The following is a 7,983-nucleotide window of genomic DNA, read 5'->3' as shown; positions in this document are numbered from 1 at the left end:
TGATAGCACCAAAAGGAAATCAATCTTTTTATTCAGTAGACGAAAAAATACTGATTTGATATTTTTACAAGAGACTCATTCGGTGGATAATGATGTGAAGTTTTGGAAAGCTCAGTGTGGAGATGTATGTTATTTCTGTCATGCCTCTCAACAATCAGCAGATGTCGCCATTCTACTTAATACATTTAAAGGACTTATAATTGAATAAATGATCTCAAATGAGGGAGGATGGATAATACTGGTATTTAAATTACATAACTGCTTCTTTATAGTTTGCGATTTATACAACTGTAACAATATAGCTCAAGGGAAAGCAATGTTTTTACAACTCTGTATGAAACTTGAAGCCCTTAAAAACACATATAAAGATGCACACTTGATTATTGGAGGTGATTATAATGATGCAGATGATTCTGTAGATCGAGTACCTGTAAGATTGATCCCACACTCAAGATTCAAAATTAATGCATATATGTGTGAACAACTGGGAATTACTGATGTTTGGCGTTTCTTAAATCCTGATATTAACGAATTTAATAAAAGAGCAATGTCAGTAGATCCCTACAGTCCAGAATTGATTTATGTCTTATATCTCCCTCTTGTCTGCAATTTGTGACTGAATCATCACATAGCTATGACCCTTTTTCTGATCCTAAATTAATTTCAATCCATTTAGCTGGAACAATACAATAAAATGGTAATATACGTGGTTATTGAAAACTAAATAATAATTTATTAAGAGATGATGAGTTTTGTGATTTAGTTAAAAAAACTGCAAAAATATATTTGATAATAATGAAGAGAATCACGTTTAAAGTTTAAAATCAGAGAATTAGCAATTAAACAAAGTAAAGTAATTTTTAAACAAATATAGCCAAAGAAATAAATATTATGGATCAATTAGATATGTTAATGACTAAGGATAATCTTTCAGAGGAAGAAGAAACAACAATTAAGAAATTAAAAGAAAATTAAAAGGGCCTTTGTAAGATCTCGAGCCAAATGTCTGGAACAAGGTGAAAGAAATTCGAGATATTTCTTTGCTTTAGAGAAACGAAAATAACATCACTTCAATTCTTTAGACATTTCGAGATATGTGGGTGAATTCTATAGCTATTTATATAAATCGAATATTCAATGCGATGATTGTGATAGATTTATTGAATTAGTTAAAGCATTTCCTCCAACTATATCTGAACAATTTAAAATGGACTGCGATCGGCCCATTACTAAAGGGGAAATCTCTGAGGCTGTTCAATCAATGAAAAAAGTTAAATCTCCGGGTAATGATGGGATCTCAGTCGAATTTCATCTGCATTTTTGGGAAATAATTGAAAATCCTCTATTTGACATATTTAAAGAATGCACCTTAAAAAAAGAAATGTCCACAAGCATGAAGCAAGGTCTAATATGCCTTTTCCCTAAACCTGAGAAAGATTATTTAATAATAGAAAATTGGAGACCTATAACACTCTTAAATATTGACTACAAAATTTTATCATCAGTCTCTGCTAAACGATGAACAAGAGGTCTACATGAGATAATAAGTGAAACACAAACAGGTTTTATGTCTAATCGTCACATTAGTTCCAACATAAGACTTGTTCTCGATCTACTGGACTATTCTGATAACATTAATACTGATGCACTGATTGTATTTCTCGATTTTTATAAAGCATTTGATACGGTTGAACATTATTTCTCACTTAAAGCACTTCAGATTTTTGAATTCGGCCATAATTTTATATCTACTGTTGAAATGCTTTATAAAAACATTGATATTTCTGTAATATTATACCCAAACACCACTAAACATAATATTTCCTGTATAAGATCAGTTCGCCAGGACTGCCCTGTTTCACCATTTCTGTTTCTGCTGGTGGTTGAATTATTGTCATTACATATTAAACACAGTCCTTCTATTAAAGGACTATCTTTTTTTGGCAAAGAAATTAGAGTAACGCAATTAGCTGAGGGAAAAACATCAGATTGACAATGCTATAACCCTAACTGAACAATTTTCAGCTGCTTCGGGGTTAATGCTTAACAAATCTAAATGTGAAATCTTATGTTTGTATCAGACTGAAGTGGAAAAAATTTGTAACATACCTGTTAAGAAATGTGTAAAATATTTGGGTATTCAAATTCATGTTTGTAAGGATCACAAGGAACGTCAACATCTTCATTTTTCACCTAAATTGAAGAAAACTAAAACAATATTGAATTTATGGCTTCAAAGAGACATTTTTCTTTTAGGAAGGATTCTGTTGACTAAAGCGGAAGGGATTTCAAAATTTTGACTCTTTTTTGAGATTTCAAACTCTTAATGTCTTTGATTCAACATGTAAAGATATTAACTCTATATTTACGAATTTTGTGTGGAAAAACAGACACCATCATATAAAAAAGTCGGTGCTCTCTGGTTCTAAGGATGAAGGTGGATTTGAACTTTTGGACTTTTGGGACTTGAATTTCATCTTTAAGGTCAAATGGTTAAGGAATGTTTGAAAACACTCAAAGTGTCCTTATGGTACTTTATTCCCAATAGCATCTTTAATAATGTAGGAGGCCTAAAATTCTTATTGAAATATAGCTACAATATTACAAGATTGCTGCTAAAACTATCCCAATTTTATCAACAAGCTCTTTTAGCCTAAAAATGATGTCGTTCTCACATATTTCATCCGACCAATAAATGAAGTGTTTTTAATACAAAAAAAGTCAACCTTCAAATAATTATGTTCAGTTATGCACACAATACTTGGTCGGGAATCCTTTTGCAGAAATGACTGCTTTAATGCGGCGTGGCATGGAGGCAATCAGCCTGTGGCACTGCTGAGGTGTTATGGAGGCCCAGGATGCTTCGATAGCGGCCTTAAGCTCATCCAGAGTGTTGGGTCTTGCGTCTCTCAACTTTCTCTTCACAATATCCCACAGATTCTCTATGGGGTTCAGGTCAGGAGAGTTGGCAGGCCAATTGAGCACAGTAATACCATGGTCAGTAAACCATTTACTAGTGGTTTTGGCACTGTGAGCAGGTGCCAGGTCGTGCTGAAAAATGAAATCTTCATCTCCATAAAGCTTTTCAGCAGATGGAAGCATGAAGTGCTCCAAAATCTCCTGATAGCTAGCTGCATTGACCCTGCCCTTGATAAAACACAGTGGACCAACACCAGCAGCTGACATGGCACCCCAGACCATCACTGACTGTGGGTACTTGACACTGGACTTCAGGCATTTTGGCATTTCCTTCTCCCCAGTCTTCCTCCAGACTTTGGCACCTTGATTTCAGAATGACATGCAAAATTTGCTTTCATCCGAAAAAAGGACTTTGGACCACTGAGGAACAGTCCAGTGCTGCTTCTCTGTAGCCCAGGTCAGGCGCTTCTGCCGCTGTTTCTGGTTCAAAAGTGGCTTGACCTGGGGAATGCGGCACCTGTAGCCCATTTCCTGCACACGCCTGTGCACGGTGGCTCTGGATGTTTCTACTCCAGACTCAGTCCACTGCTTCCGCAGGTCCCGCAAGGTCTGGAATCGGTCCTTCTCCACAATCTTCCTCAGGGTCCGGTCACCTCTTCTCGTGGTGCAGCGTTTTTTGCCACACTTTTTCCTTCCCACAGACTTCCCACTGAGGTGCCTTGATACAGCACTCTGGGAACAGCCTATTTGTTCAGAAATTTCTGTCTGTGTCTTACCCTCGTGCTTGAGGGTGTCAATGATGGCCTTCTGGACAGCAGTCAGGTCGGCAGTCTTACCCATGACTGCGGTTTTGAGTAATGAAACAGGCTGGGAGTTTTTAAAAGCCTCAGGAATCTTTTGCAGGTGTTTAGAGTTAATTAGTTGATTCATATGATAAGGTTAATAGCTCGTTTAGAGACCTTTTTCATGATATGCTAATTTTTTGAGATAGGAATTTCGGGTTTTCATGAGCTGTATGCCAAAATCATCAGTATTAAAACAATAAAAGACATGAAATATTTAAGTTGGTGTGCAATGAATCTAAAATATATGAAAGTTGAATTTTTATCATTACATTATGGAAAATAATGAACTTTATCACAATATGCTAATTTTTTGAGAAGGACCTGTACATTAACAAAACCTTTTACTCCTGAAATCCATGTCATGTTTTCCCTATACCTTTAGTAGCTCGTGCACTGTCAGTGAGTTAGGAAAAACCAAACAGAAGAAGAGTTAGGAGCGCGAAATCTGACAGACATTTGGCATATATCTATGAATGGTAAATATCCTGTATTTGGCTGACATAATCCCTTAGATAACGACCAGGTGAATTTCACTAGAATTTCGAATTGTAGAATTTGTGAATTTCGACTGTAATACTATACAGCTTGTATGAATGGGAGGGACTATTGACAAGCTAGCCGACAGCTAGCTAACGTTACTAAACATTTTGAAAATAGGACCTACTGTATGAGCCTACATTGGCCTACAAACTGTATTTATTATAATATGTGGCTTGAGCACTTCAGCGAGTTTATTTTTAAACTGACAAGTTACTTTTGTTTAAATTTGTACAAAATAAACAGCATTTTCCCTCATTAGTACATAACTGTTTTACTATAATTGCTCAAGACTTGATATTAGAATATTGTTATCCTGTAACAGTAATTTAATCAAAATGTTTATAGCCACTATATGTTTATAGAAGAATATAAGAGAGAGATCTGGCCGCTTTGTTGTCAATTCAGGCTTTTAATTGATGCCGATGCTGTAATCATTACAGGGTGAGTATACGTTGGTTTGACGATCAGATGTAATAAAATTCCTTGTTGTGTTATACAATTACAAACATTCGGACTCTGACTGACTTTTATTTTATTTTGATTAAAAAAATGTGTACATGCGCCAACACAAAAAGTCCCACAGCTGTCCCCCCCAATGTGTGATTGACAATTTCGCCCATGGTTTGATGTGTACTTGGTGGCATAACTATTTATCATGCAAAATCTTTTGCAGGAGACATGCTCATTCTGCTCTACAGAAAAGAGTCCAAAACCAGGTAACACACACACACACACACACACACACACAAACAGGTTTGTTTACGGAGGCTACTCTTAGTTGGCCCCAGCGTTGTTACTGATTGCAGTGGCTAGACATACTGTATTGTATATTCTATTTATGCACATTATATTACACAAGCAATTTAATGTTTATGATACTGTACTTTATATTAGGCCTATATACTGTACTTTACATACTGTATCTGATTTTCTATTTATGCACGTTACATTACACAAGCAATGTAATGTTTCATACAGCGCCCAACAAATTTGTAGGCACCCCTGTTAAAGGTGACTGAAAAACTTATTGAAAATCACAATTTGAGAATGTCACATATTTCCAATGTAGATTCTTTTCATGTATTAACAGAGGCAGAAACAGCTGAGACGGAGACTGCAGAGGCAGTTGAAGGTAAAACATGTAGAAGAAAAAAACATGAGATTTTAAGTTGAGAGAAGTTGCAAGCACGTTAAACTTCACAATAATAATTGGGAATGTGCTAATTAGACTGGAGTGAGACCATAGACGTCGTTCGAGCTGTTGTGATGTTTTTTGGCGCTCTAATGATGCGTGACAGTCACACATCGCTGTGAACCGATCACATGTTCCGTTTTACAGCACCACAAAAAACCATGAATCAACTCAGGGCTCGACATAACGCTTGTCCGGGACAAGTGGACTTTTTGAAAGGGCAAGTGAAAGATCATTTTACTTGCCCGATCGGACAATAATTGTGATTTTATTACATTCAATGTAAACAGCGATTGATAATTGGTAGTGTATTTCTGGTAATTGCCAGAAAGTGTATTTCCGTCGCGTTGTCTTTGTTCTATTTCACCGACGAAAATAATTCCAAAGGAAAGCAACAGCAGCGCGTGTTTTGTTACTGAATGATTCAGCGTTTTGAACGAATCTTTTGTATGATGAATGACTCAATAATTCACTAATTAAGACGGTCACTTGCCGACCCCTATTGGCGGTTTAGTTTCATGTTTAAGTAGCCTATTGCGTTTTTTTATTTACATTCAAACATTTATTTAAAACATCCATCTCATGAGATTATTTATTGCAGTTGTAATTTTGCAGTGCAAATTATTTAATTTGATGGGTAACAGCCCTATAGCTAGTGTCTTATTATTATAACTTAATTTATTGATCAAATGTAAGAATTTGACATGAAAACACACAAATATGAAGATTTAAGTATTTTTATATAAATCATTGCAACATCAATTGATGAACAAAATGAAAGCAACGAAACCATTGATGCCAGTCATCAGATTCTGCACGATTGCGTGACGCACAAGCACAGAAATAACATACATGCCGGTGAGCGCGCTAAATACAAAAACATCTCCCAGCATCGTTTCTTTTTGGATAAAAAATTGACCATATTCATACAATAAGATTCGCTGTACCCATAATAACTTGCAAGGGATACCGGACACGACCATCACAACCTCGAACTTCATTCACCACGTCTAAAAGTAAGTTATGGCTTGTTTAACCTGCTTGTTATAGTTAATTTGACTAACGTTAAATCTAGATAGAATAGTGGTCAAAACAGCATGCCTCTTTATACAAAATTATGTTTTCAAATGTAGCTTAAGGCTGTCAATAGATTCAAATGATAATGGGATATGTTTGTGCATAAATTCACAGACATTTACAATTTATTTCAAATCATGCTTTAAATCCAAAATGTTGCTCTTTCTAATGACGAAAAACAACATATAAAACTGTTCATGATGTTTTGTCGTGTTTTATGTTTCTCTTGAAGCAGGGTCTGATGTTATCAGGGGTTTGGGGGGGGCAAAATGCCAGCAGAAATAATATGCACCCGAAATTCAAGATGTGGTGGAAAAAATGGCCTTATTATGAGTTATTTTTATATTTATATCATATGATATTAAAAAAAAAACATTTCAAGAATATTGGCGCGATTGCAAATGTGATAATGATTTTATACAACAGTTCAGTAAACAAAGAGTGAATATTGTGACATATTGTAAATATTCTCTGTTTTTGCTCTATTTCTCTATGACTTGTACATTAAGACGGTGATTTGGCGCCACCTATTGGCGGTTTTAATTTAATAATTAAAAATATATAATTTATTATTTTTAGCATCTATTTTTTCTATATTAAAATGATTATATTTAAATCATTAATCTCATAATATTATTTATGGTGTTCTAATTGCAGTGTAAATGCATGGTTAGAAAAAAAATGTTTAGAACATAGTTAGAAAAAAATGGCCCTGGAAATCGATTTAATGGGAAAGTTAATGTATGCCGGTGATATTCCATTAAAAATATATAAGCAAAGTTAAACATATGACATTTACTATAAAACCAATATAATTAATGCATCACACTTGTGAATTTACCTTCAAATGTTTTATCTTCAACATTTTTTTTTGTAAAATTGTTATTAGAAGAATAATTAGCCTATTCCAAATTTTGATAATCATAAATACATGCTATAATAAATTATATGAATATTATTAATATTACGATATAAATGTATAAGGAAGGTAATAATTTCTGAGGAAAAAATAAATAAGGTTGAGGCCAATATAAACTTTACTTTTTTTCTGTTTGGTATTGTAACTTGACTTGACTTCGTTGAGACTTGTGACTTGAACATGTGTGACTTACTCCCTCTTCTGATAGATAGATAGATAGATAGATAGATAGATAGATAGAATATACTCGCAGTTACTCATATCTGAACTAGACTGATGTCATCAGTTCCATGTAATATCTCAGCAGGTCCATGACTATACACAGCTGTTAGTGATATATATATATATATATCATATATCCATCAAAGGTCTTCACAGTGTCTCCTCCCTGATACACACACACACAGACACACACACTATAACACATATAAATACACCCGCATACACTGGAGAATTGACATGTTCTCCGCTTACCGCCGGAGACAGAGTCT

Source organism: Siphateles boraxobius, unplaced genomic scaffold, assembly GCF_051911475.1.
Source record: "Siphateles boraxobius isolate OS27281-9 unplaced genomic scaffold, OSU_SipBor_1 33, whole genome shotgun sequence".
Taxonomy (NCBI): domain Eukaryota; kingdom Metazoa; phylum Chordata; class Actinopteri; order Cypriniformes; family Leuciscidae; genus Siphateles; species Siphateles boraxobius.
Note: the sequence above shows the minus strand (reverse complement) of the source record.